This window comes from Acipenser ruthenus, chromosome 50 (assembly GCF_902713425.1).
Source record: "Acipenser ruthenus chromosome 50, fAciRut3.2 maternal haplotype, whole genome shotgun sequence".
NCBI lineage: Eukaryota > Metazoa > Chordata > Actinopteri > Acipenseriformes > Acipenseridae > Acipenser > Acipenser ruthenus.
Genome location: NC_081238.1, coordinates 1,745,228 through 1,758,380, shown reverse-complemented (window position 1 = coordinate 1,758,380; position 13,153 = coordinate 1,745,228). Strand labels below are relative to the sequence as shown.

Genomic DNA, 13,153 nt, shown 5'->3' with positions numbered 1-13,153 from the left:
AGTGCGGTTTTGAGTTTTTCACCTCGCTCTGAGTTAGTTTTGGTAAACGTTTAGTTTTTTCTTTCAAGAGAGAGCTCATTGTGGGGACTTCAAAAACCATACTGGATTCCAGAATAGCCAGGTTCCAGACAGCAGAGGGGACCACACTGTTCATTACAATAGGTTATATAGAGGTGTCACAAAGACGGCCGGAGTGGGTGGCGTCAGACCAGAAGCAGAATTCACAGACAGAGACGGTGGTTGTGATGAGCTGAGTGCAATGGCTGCACTCAGCGTTTAATAACAAATAAAAGGGTTGAAAACAGCACAAAAACACTGGACACGGCACTACACGCCAAAATAAATAGACATACAAAACGGACTAAACACTTAACAAACGGTGCACGGAGACAAACAAACACGGTGAGTACAAACACTTCTCTTTACGATTTTACTTTACTTTTACTCCTCTCTCTCTCACCCGTTCTCCTCTTCCGAACACCCAACCACGACTGAGTGAAAATGTGCATCTATATATACTGTTGTGCTGGGATTCAATTACTAATTAATTATTCACTTGAATCCCAGCACGTGAATTAATTCTGTGCAACCCCGTGCTCACATATTACATTTAACCAGCACGTGAAGTGATTTGTGCTCTCCTCGTGCCTAAATACAAATCTACACTTTAAATACACGTGAAACACAGACCCGTTTATATCCCGTGTACCAATCTATACACCAACATTTACACACGCACGCAACATACATACACAGAACACACAAATGCACACAGGGGCGGGGCACTTTGCCACAAGAGGGTTTGGATTAGACAGGTTTTACTGTATTTTTGAATTTCACTGGAGTGTTTTTTCTTAATATTTCATATCTTACCTGTTTTGTACTTCCAGTAGCTACATTAGTCTAAAATGTGCAGTTTTGAAAGAAACACATATAATAACAAACAAGTATTTTCTTAAGAACATAAGAACATTTACAAATGAGAGGAGGCCATTCAGCCCATCTTGCTCGTTTGGTTGTAGCTTATTGATCCCAGAATCTCATCAAGCAGCTTCTTGAAGGATCCCAAGGGGGTCAGCTTCAACAACATTACTGGGGAGTTCTGTAAGTATGATATCTTGTACCACCTTTGGTTAAAGACAGTTCTCAGTTTCTATACCTTATTCTCAGGTTATCGGTAGCACTGCCTGGGTCATTTCACCACAGCAGTGTCATGCTAGTGGGTGAAAGCATGTCAGTCAAAAGGAGAAGCAGCTGATTGGGTAATTACTTAAGCTAAATAATGTTACTACCAAGCATCATGACAAATAGATAAGCGATTCTCCCGATATATGCAAAGATGTAAGCAGTGTTATCCAGGCGGGGGACAGGGGGACTGGGGCCCGACAGCGGGGCCCTCAAAATTACTCTCTTTTTTTATTTAGATGATGATTTGGTGAGTACAATATTAATTAAGCTAGACCCGACTGACAGCAAATCTGTCAATCTGAACATTTTTTGAGCCAGTATTTTGAAGTCACTGAAGGTCGATGATTGGTTATTGATGATGTGTCAGAAAGACATACCTCTTTGAATTATTAACCTCTTATAGGTGGCTTTGGAGATATAGGGGTTGGAATAAGTGATGCGCACTCAGTTTGACTGGCCCGTCTCGGCAAAGCAGACTTGGTGCTCTGCCTCTACAGCCAGCGCACCAAGCAACTCTCAAAGTACCCGCGGTGTAGTTTATTAAATGCTGTGGAGCATAATTAGAACAACCACACATTAATCAAAGCGATATACATTGAATCTATTTATTATAACACTTAAGAAATAATTATAAAGGGCAGGATGTCAAACACACACACATATATATATATATATATATATATATATATATATATATATATATATACTAAAAAGCTTAGAATAAACACTGACGAATATATAATGACTGCAGTTAAATATGATTAAAAATCAGGGGTTGCACTTGAGACAAATGAACATCAGCATTAAATCATCATATTTTGATATGTTGTTGTAAATATTATTATTATTATTATTATTATTATTATTATTATTATTATTATTATTATTATTATTATTTATTTCTTAGCAGATGCCCTTATCCAGGGTGACTTACAATCGTAAACAAAAATACATTTCAAGAATCACAGTACAAGTATTAATACAATTAGAAGCAAGATAAAAAATACAATGACTTTGGTTCTAGCAAGTACAAGTATGACAAAATACGATTCAATAACGGAGCAGATAAGTTTCAGTGATAGTTACATCAGGATATATTTAAATACAAAATACTACAGATTAAATAACACTTGACAGATTACAGTACTCTAAAGTACAGGATTAAATGCAGTAAAATAGGGGGCAGATAAGAGCAAGTAAAGTGCATTTAAGGAAGAGTGTCCATAAGGAAAAAAAAGGAGTTCTACAGGTGCTTTCTGAAGAGGTGAGTCTTGAGAAGGCGCCGGAAGGTGGTCAGGGACTGGGCAGTCCTGACATCTGTAGGGAAAATAAAACCCTTTTAAATGACTCCAATGTGTTTTACTGCAGTACGGACTTGGGCAGCTGCTGAATCACAGCTTCCACTTCTGACAGGCAGTTTACATGAGAGATGGTGTTTTTAGAGGCATGCATTGTACAACACATCAGCGATTTGCTATTGTAACAAAACAATGGAGCACACGTTTGCTTTTTTATCTGAATTGTTATTTTAATGTAATCATATATATATTTTTTAACTTTTAAAACTCAAAGTTAGTTCACAGTAAATCCAAGACGGACTTCCGGCTAAATAATTAGCTGATTTTTGCGCATTAAAAGGCTTTTTTAATGGTTTAATTTTCAAAGTTTTTGTTTCGGATATATTTAAGTTGCCTTTCAACAGGGATATAGAAGAACGTGATACAGAAAAATAGACAGTGTTTAAAAAAATCAAAGCTTTCTCTTTTTTCTGCTGAGTGTGCATCCCAAGTGACCTTGACAGGGTGGACCGACGTGTCATTGACAGGGTCACTGCTTCTCAAAGATGGCTATTGATTGGCTCATCACTGCTGTGACCTTTACCCCAGTTGACAATGGCAAATGTAAAGTCAATTCATCTCACCAAAGGGGCAACTTTTTAACCTGATTTAAATTCACAGATAAAAGGAAACGCCCGCCTGAAGGCACGCCTGTTAATGTCACCTCCGCTTCTTATCACCACAATGAAATGTTCCAAATGCCAGAATATAATGGGCCTGATAATAACACTGATTTCCACCCACTTAAAGTGATTGCAGCTATCACAATAATTCCATACATCATTCATTAAAGGCTCTCAAATATACAGTTTCCAGACCCATATATATATACACAGTATATACATATCAATAATCTGAAGCAGCTAGGTTAATTCACTAGGGTTCAATCTAAGGAACTTGCTGGCACAGACAGACAGAGAGTGGGCTCCACTGGCCTCTCATTTCTGCCTTTCACCTCTAATCTGGGGGGGCTATAAAGCACAGACAGACAGATGCTACACTCTATAAAGAAAGACACAAGCCATCTGCTAAAACATAACAGCAGCCACTGACAATCAGATGAAATTGCTACTAAATCGCTTCACAGCGACTATTCCAGCCCTCCTGTCCGTCCTACAATCTGTCTCTCTTTACTTAGACGGCTGAATTGACCTCTACATGCTCCACTTTCCAGTACTTCAAAGGATCTTAATATCCTGTCCCTGATGATTTTGCCTCCCAACCTTGGCACCAGAGCCAATGCTAGTGTCCCCAGTGAAAATCACTAACTTCACACAATCATGAACCTACGCTCCCCTGACTGTATGATTCACCCTGCACACCACGCGGCCGTGCCGTTACCAGAGGTGACCCTCAGGGACCCCCGCGCTCCCCTGACTGTGTGACTCCACCTGCACACCATGCGGCCGTACCTTTACCAGGGGAGACCCTCGGGGACCCCTGCGCTCCCCTGACTGTGTGACTCCCCCCTGCACACCACGTGGCCGTGCCTTTACCAGGGGAGACCCTCAGGGACCCCTGCGCTCCCCTGACTGTGTGACTCCCCCTGCACACCATGCGGCCGTACCTTTACCAGGGGAGACCCTCGGGGACCCCTGCGCTCCCCTGACTGTGACTCCCCCTGCACACCATGCGGCCGTGCATTTACCAGGGGAGACCCTCGGGGACCCCTGCGCTCCCCTGACTGTGACTCCCCCTGCACACCATGCGGCCGTGCATTTACCAGGGGAGACCCTCAGGGACCCCTACGCTCCCCTGACTGTGTGACTCCCCCTGCACACCACGCGGCCATGCCTTTACCAGGGGAGATCCTCAGGGACCCCTGCGCTCCCCTGACTGTGACTCCCCCTGCACACCACGCGCCCATACTCCACTATTAAGATTTAAAAAAAACATACAATCAATATAGTGTATAAAATTGAGCTAATACATATTACATTTGCATTATCCGTTTGAGACTAAAGGTAAGAGAGCGAGACTAATTTGATTACGACTCTCCCCTTCTACCCCTGTGTGGGATTCCCTGGTGAGTATTGTGTTGTGACGGGCTGGTTGAGTTCATTACTGCTGCTAACTGAGTCGAGAATATATTTTTTCATTTTATTGAAATATTTAACCACAAAAGACAACATAGTCAGCTGGGAAGCCTACACAGGTGTGGAAGGTGAGACTAACAATCCAATCAGTCTAACTCTTTAGTCTCACTAAATCTTAAGTTCCACCTCCTGGGACTACAGGCTGCCCACGGCTCACTGCTCAAACCAAAAGAGCATTTCAGTGCTTTTTTTCAAAACTGTCCAGCCTCGAAAATTCTTGTTGTGCATCAAAGATCACTGGAGGATTGTGGGATCGTATTGTGTTTTGTTTTAAAGAAACCCACAGTAATAAAGAAGTGTAACCATCGGCTCATTAACAACAGGAATCTGGTTAAGAAGTAGAGCACAGCCAAACAAACAGCCAGAGTCTGTCATTGTGGAAAAAAAAAAAAAGCAATGCGACTTCAGACTAGTCTTGTGTGCCGAAGCAGGATGAATATTGTTCAATTTAACAAAGTTCACTGCCTTCAGTGAATACAATCAAGCTGAAGGAAAAACGATACAGAAAATGTCATTTACCTGTATGAAATCTGCCACAATGGTAGCGGTTTGACTGTCACTATCAGTATTGCCAGATCCGCTGAAGATAAATGCAATTTATCTTCAGAATTGCCCCTAATTATTATGTATTTCTTAGCAGACGCCCTTATCCAGGGCAACTTACAATTGTTACAAGATATCACATTATTTTTACATACAATTAACCATTTATACAGTTGGGTTTTTACTGGAGCAATCTAGGTAAAGTACCTTGCTCAAGGGTACAGCAGCAGCGTCCCCCACCTGGGATTGAACCCACGACCCTCCGGTCAAGAGTCCAGAGCCCTAACTACTACTCCACACTAATACCTCTAGAAAACAAATTAGTATGCAGGCTCAAGTTCCTGTTTTTCTTATTGTAAACACAAATAATTAGGCTGGCGAAATGTTCAATATCTACTGAATTTATTAAGAGACAATTCATGCAAGAAGCACTGAAATCCAATTTTAACTAACACCAGAAGCACATCATTATACGAAGTCCTATTACAGTAGATTCTTGTTAATTGCATAGCCCAGGTCCCTACTGTAACAGTTGTATGCAATCAACCAGCATATGCAGCTTTCACTAACATACACAGTGTAATACATTTTACTGTATACCTCATAGTGCATCAGATTGTAAAGTGCATTTCTTTTGGGAATGTATTTTCTTTATTCTGGTTAAATGCATGCAACTGTGAGGCAACCGGGATATGCATTTCACAGGAATCTACTGCATGGGCATGCTCAGAGTTAACAGAAATGATCATGTATGCAATGAACTGGGATACACTGGAATACACGGTTATTGTATCATTCTTAAACCTCTAAAATGAACTTACAGTAATATTGTAAAAATTCATTTTCCAGAATATATATTCACTGACTTGCACAACACTTAAACACGGCTCTTACAACGAAATTAACTTCCTCTAAAACAAATATTAGACCCCTGTGCCCTTCACAAATTCTATATAGCACAGACTCTGTGGGCCTAGGGGTCCTAATACCTGCTGCACTTGAAGTGGTCAGTCAGAGCACCGTTTATGTCCCGCCTCCACACTCTTATGATTGGACTGCCGCAAAGAAAATGCAGATCTTCTATTAAGAGCATAAGAACATAAGAAAGTTTACAAACGAGAGGAGGCCATTCAGCCCATCTTGATCATTTGGTTGTTAGTAGCTTATTGATCCCAGAATCTCATCAAGCAGCTTCTTGAAGGATCCCAGGGTGTCAACTTCAACAACATTACTGGGGGTTCCAGACCCTCACAATTCTCTGTGTAAAAAAATGCCTCCTATTTTCTGTTCTGAATGCCCCTTTATCTAATCTCCATTTGTGACCCCTGATCCTTGTTTCTTTTTTCAGGTCAAAAAAGTCCCCTGGGTCGACATTGTCAATACCTTTTAGGATTTTGAATGCTTGAATCAGATCGCCGCATAGTCTTCTTTGTTCAAGACTGAATAGATTCAATTATTTTAGCCTGTCTGCATATGACATGCCTTTTAAACCCGGGATAATTCTGGTTGCTCTTCTTTGCACTCTTTCTAGAGCAGCAATATCCTTTTTGTAACGAGGTGACCAGAACTGAACACAATATTCTAGGTGAGGTCTTACTAATGCATTGTAATGCATTGTAAATTGGTTGATTTTATTTTGTATACAAAAATTAAACTGCACGATTAAATAAAACACAAAGCGCTTTACAAGATGCAGTAACAACAAGAAAATCCATAATACTTTAAATAAAGAGAAATGCATAATACATGATAGTAGCATAATACATGAAATAGTAGCAACAACACAGCAGCTAATAGCAGATACCAGGCTTAAAGAGCGTGGAAAGCAAGAGAGAACAGGTGGGTCTTGAGAGATGATTTAAAGAGAGTGATGGTGGGAGCATCACACACCAAAGTTGGGAGAGACTTCCAAAGAGTCGGAGCCATGAAGCTAAACGAGCGTTCTCCAAGTGTGATGCACTTTTGCTTGGGGATAACAAGCAGGCCAGAGTCGGAGCTTGCAGGCAGGGACATAGCAGGTCAGCAGGTTGAGGATGTACTTGGGACCTGTGTAATGAAGGGCATTGTAGGTGAGCAGGAGAGTTTTGAAAGTAATCCTGAACTTTACAGGTAGCCCCCTTAACCTTAACGCCCTTAACCCTAATCCTAACCCTAACTCATTTCTGATACAATTGTGTGCTTACATATATTGTGCAAAACAATTTACATGTTAAGTACACTGTAACTATGCATAATAACATTGTAATTATGTGTAAGTACACATGTATTTACTAAGTAACTACTATGTAAATACACAGTAATTAAAGACACTAGGAGGCAGTATGTGGTCCAGTGGTTAAAGTCCAGGGCTTGTAATCAGAAGGTCACCAGTTCAAATCCCATCTCTACCACTGACTGACTCACTGTGTGACCCTGAGCAAGTCACTTCACCTCCTTGTGCTCCATCCTGCGGATGAGATGTTAAATAAATGTCCTATTGTAAGTGACTCTGCATATAATGCACAGTTCACAGCCTGCCTCTGTAAAGCGCTTTGTGATGGTGGGCCACTATGGAAGGCGCTATATAAAAAAAAAATATTATACTATTATTATAGCTACCTAAACCCCTTTTCTCATTTTTAAAGCACTGTATTTGGTATTCTGGTGCAATATGTTTGTGATTTTCCTGCCTCTCCAACAGGAACAACAAGGATATTTTTGACTTTTTCCCTCCTTGGTAGGTGTATGTCATCTAAAGCTCTTAGGAAATTGGTTACAGTTACTAATAGATTTACAAAACGCCGTTAAAATGGTGCTGGCCCTGACAGAGACCTCTATCAACATGGTGCTGATGTGTTTCTGAGACCCACAACCTTAATCTCGCTGCGTCATGCACTTCACATCTAATGAGATTCACTTCCATCTCTGCCCTGCTTTTGAGACAAGACAGCTTACTCTCTCTCTCTCTATCTCTCTCTCTCTCCTATCTGGTGTATCATGTCAAAAAAAATGATTCTGTTTTATAGAAGCTGTTTGTTGTTCTACTGTGAGGACCTTCAATGAAGACATTGAGAAAGACTGTTGAAATGTTTGTCATTTTAGAATTACTACATCTTACCTAGAATTTTCAATCTCTTAGAGGGTGCGGGAGGGAGCAGTTAAGTCTCCATGCCTCAAGCCTGCCCTGGACTGGAGGGAGCACCCTTTATCTTAGGGGGTGAAGGAGGGAGGGAGCAGTCCAGTCTCCATGCCTCAAGCCTGCCCTGGACTGGAGGGAGCACCCTTTATCTTAGGGCGTGAAGGAGGGAGGGAGCAGTCCAGTCTCCATGCCTCAAGCCTGTCTTTCCTTCCTTGTTCTAATAGCTGTGACAGGGTGTGTTCTTTCACATCATTTGCCAAGGTGACATCATGTTTGATGCATGTTACATTTATTAACTATGCAATTCTACATGTATTTTTCCCATTCCATCCTGAAGCAGGCTTCAGAGCTGCTGTTTGTTTGTAGTGCTGCCAGAGCTGGGAATTCTGGGTTGTATTGTTGGTTTGGCCAAATAAACCACCATCAGAGATCACCCAGTTCCCATCAGCTGATTGATCTCAGAACTTTGTCAAGTTGGGTCTTAAAGGATCCCAGTGATTCTGCATCAAAAACATGACTAGGTAGCCCATTCCATCACCGCTCCCTGTGTGAAAAAAATGTCTCCTTGCCTCTCTCTCCACTTAATTTCCAACTGTGTGTCCTCTGGTCCTGGTTTCTGTGCTGTGCTTAAAGTATTGGTTAGGGTTATGCCAACTCCTTTGAATATTTTACCGGGTTCATGGAGGTTTCAAATACAGACACGCAGGGAAACTGCCATGGTTCATCTGAGGATCATTTCACAGCGATCAAAGAAAACGCCTAAACCAGTATAACCCTTTGCAATGTGTAAAACTCTCGTTAGAAACCATCGTTCTTAGAATTTGTTCTACACATGCGTGTAAGGGCTCAGGATTGGACAGCGCTGTTTCTGAAACTGACAACACAAACTTCCATTGCTCCAGATTTCTGATTTCCTGTCTGAATCGAAATGTTCATCACTATTATGCAGGTAAAACCAGAAGACGTACACTCTGCCTTAATCTGGGGGGATGATCAAAGCCTTGATCACTGCGTATCTCATAATCAATCTTTCAACTACTTAAGGCTATTGTCTTTTATAGGGTGTCTGGTTCTGTATTTCAAACTCATATTTCGCAAACCTAAATAATATGGTTATGTTGACAATTTTTCACGTGCTGAGATGATGTCATCATCCCCTTTCTCATCCCGTAATGGAATATGTTGTCATGCACCACATTTATTTTGGTCAGGACAACGGGAATAATTCTTCATTCATCCCAGACTTCTCTTAAAGGTGCAGGCACGCTTCTTTCTTTCAGCGCTTGACGGGGCGCTTTGTAATGTTTTTTTTTTTTTTTAAATGCTTTTGCAATTTGAATGAAGTTTGTTTAAAGAATCACTTCCCTGGCAATGCAAGGAACAGGCTTACATTAAACACTCAGTTTGCAATCTTGATAGGAAATCTTTTAAGGTAATTATGTGCTGATGGACTGTTACCTTTGGGTTATCACCATTAACATTTCAATGCATAATAAATATACCAGCATGGTGTTGCCAGATAATTCATTTTTGCTTTCTTTAGTGGAACTCCTTCATGCTCATGAACAGAAATCAACATCTTGAAATGTAATCAGCCAGACATTAAGCCCTCATTTAGAAGCTTTAAATAGTATTATTGTCTGACCTTTATATGCCTTGAAGAAGCATTAACAGTGGGATAGCACAAGAATGCACCTTAAAATGTAAGTTAAAACTGGATTAACATTTTTCTGGTGTTGTAACTAGGTTATATGCACACAAGATAATGGGTAATCTGTCAATGCCTGCTGCACAGCAGTGAGCAAATCTATTCAAATTTTTATCTGTTATATTCCTAGCTGCACAAAAAAACTCTGGGGCTGAGAATTTCAATTTTTGGTCAGTAATCAGGGATACAGAAACAATAGTCACTCCTATGAAAGACGGGTAGGTATAGAAAGGATAAAAATGACAAATCTGTCACACAAAAAGGGTCTGGAAAGTATAGATATAAAGAGGCGAAGTCTAACAAGACAGAGCCGGGGCAAATCTGGCTGTCTGTATTGCAGTAGGAACGAGCAGCAACAATATAGGAGGCTGTGTGGTCCAGTGGTTAAAGAAACGGGCTTATAACCAGGAGGTCCCCGGTTCAAATCCCACCTCAGCCACTGACTCACTGTGTGACCCTGAGCAAGTCACTTAACCTCCTTGTGCTCCGTCTTTCGGGTGAGACGTAGTTGTAAGTGACTCTGCAGCTGATGCAAAGTTCACACACCCTAGTCTCTGTAAGTCACCTTGGATAAAGGCGTCTGCTAAGTAATAACATGGAAATGGATAAGGATGTGATGAGTGGAACAGAAAATGATCTGCAAAGCGATTCTGAACAAGAAGAGAATTCATTAGTTATGATGTCCCACAACCTCCTGCAGTGTTTACAAGAAACCCTTTGCTGTACCTAGTGTTCATATCACAGCAATATGATTTTCAATATAATCCAGATTATTTTGATATTTGTATTAATTCATGCATCATAGGTGCATAAAGGAGGGAATTACTTTTTAAAAAATTTAGAGTGGCCAATTATTTTTATTAAGATTTATTTTCCCCCAATTTGGAATGTCCAGTTATGTTTTTTTAACTCCTCTCTGCAGTTAGTCCCCACACAGCACGGATATCCTGCGGGCGTGTGAGCATCCTCCGATCTCACAAGCCTAAAGCCAGAATTAGAAAATAAGAACATAAGAAAGTTTACAAAAGAGAGGAGGCCATCTTGCTCGTTTGGTTGTTAGTATTATTATTCATTTCTTAGCAGACGCCCTTATCCAGGGCGACTTACAATTGTTACAACATATCACATTATACATTATTTCACATTATACAGTTATCACATTATTTTTACATACAATTGCCCATTTATACAGTTGGGTTTTTACTGGAGCAATCTAGGTAAAGTACCTTGCTCAAGGGTACAACAGCAGTGTCCCCCACTGGGGATTGAACCCACAACCCTCCAGTCAAGACTCCAGTGCCCTAACCACTACTCCACACTGCTAGTAGCTTATTGATCCCAGAATCTCATCAAGCAGCTTCTTAAAGGATCCCAGGGTGTCAGCTTCAACAACATTACTGGGGAGTTGGTTCCAGACCCTCACAATTCTCTGTGTAAAAGTGTTTACGCTTTTTTCTATTAAGTGTAATTTGCCGTGTGTCTTGCTTTTATGCCGAGCAATCCAGAGCAGAGGTGGGCGGGACTACCGATCCCAGAGAACAGAGACCAGCCCTGCTTTTTATCCACTCTGAATGTGCTTGGTGTCTGGCCAGTAGGGGTCGCTGTTGTGCAATGAGGAGAAGCAATCTCTGCCGGTTTACCATCCTGGGAGCGTTAGAACCAATGTGACGCCCCCTTCGGAGTCCCCAGCAAAGTTCAGCCTGTATTTTACTCAGGAACATTCGCCAGGACAGCGATGTACTCATCTAAGCTTCGCAGTGTATCCAGATCATGCTCCCTCCAGCAACAATGCAGCCGCCCTGATTCAAATGCATGGGAACAGAAAACCAGCACTGTTCCAGGAGGGAGCGTGATGTGGATACACTGCGATCCTTAGACAAGAGAAATCCTCTTTCTCCTGCCAAACAATCCTGAGTAAATGCTGAGAAACGTATTCTCCAGTTGATTCCTGATCCATGTGTTATTAAAAATTTTAAAAGAGTCTATAATATGTTTAAAAATATAACGCTGTGATAAGGACGACTTGAGACACAGCAAAGGTAAAGTAGTGTGTTTCTCGTAGACACTGCAGGGGTTCTGTAGATAACTGTGCTATTACCAATGGAACATTGTGTCTCTCTGACTTCTCATAGGTGTGTTCTGAACTGAGATGGGTGTCATACTACCATTGAAGCCCAGAGGTGAGCAAAGACAGATATGCTCCCCCAATGCTTTTCAGCAGCATTTCCTGCTGGAAAGGTTCTCAAGATGGCTCGGGAAGGCTGCAGGATCAATAGACAGCCAGTTCCACCCCTCCGCTCTGCCAAATGTTGCTGAGACAGGCTCCCATTCTTTCCTGCTGTTAAATATTCATTGATAATGATGCACACAGTCCCTTAATCCTGCAGGCTTCGAGAAAAGCAGCTGTCTCCAACAGCACTCGATCAACACCGAAACAGAATGAAAGGTTAGTGTCTTAACCAACTTATCCCTGGACTGGAGGGAGCACCCTTTCTCTTAGGGGCTGAGGGAGGGAGGGAGCAGTTCAGTCTCCATGTTTCAAGCCTGGACTGGAGGGAGCACCCTTTCTCTTAGGGTGAGCGAGGGAGCAGTTCAGTCTCCATGCCTCAATCCTGCCCTGGACTGGACTGGAGGGAGCGCCCTTTCTCTTAGGTAGTGAGGGAGGGAGCGGTTCATTCTCCATGCCTCAAACCTTTTCTTTCTTTCTATCTTTTTTTTCTTCCACAAAGGCCAAACTATAGCCATGAAGGAATGCTATTCTCTTGTGAAGTGGAACCCCATTTAGAGGCAATGCTCTCTGTTTGCTTGTGCATTGAAAGGGTTAAATCTGCAGCTGTGGTGTAAAAGGCTGTGTGTTTGTTTGTTTGTTTTTATTTATTTATTTTGTGTTTCGCCAGCTTCAAAGAGGCAGGCAGTCTGGAGGGATCGGCTTCCTCTTCCTGGATGAGAGAAGAATCTGAGATCCAAAGACATCAAGCTCTGAGAACATCAAAAACGCCCAAACCTCTCCTGAGATTACTGATTCCACACCAGGCTCTACTCTACGAGCTGCACCAAACCATCAGTTTAAAGGTTTAAACAAGGGATCCAAAATAAAATAATTCTCCCATCTACGTGGCATTCGTGGTATTTGATTTCCAATTCTTATCACCTCTGTCACAAA

At 41.6% G+C, this 13,153-nt stretch overlaps 1 long non-coding RNA gene across 2 annotated transcripts; it reads left to right on the top strand.

Annotated features, from left to right (window-relative positions):
• Window positions 1-13,153, top strand: LOC131721988 (uncharacterized). 2 transcript variants are annotated; one of them, XR_009319978.1, is made up of 3 exons: window positions 1-402; window positions 12,123-12,170; window positions 12,888-13,153. It is a non-coding gene; the product is annotated as an uncharacterized LOC131721988 (long non-coding RNA). The 2 variants fall into 2 exon arrangements; XR_009319979.1 differs by having other exon boundaries at window positions 12,123-12,436.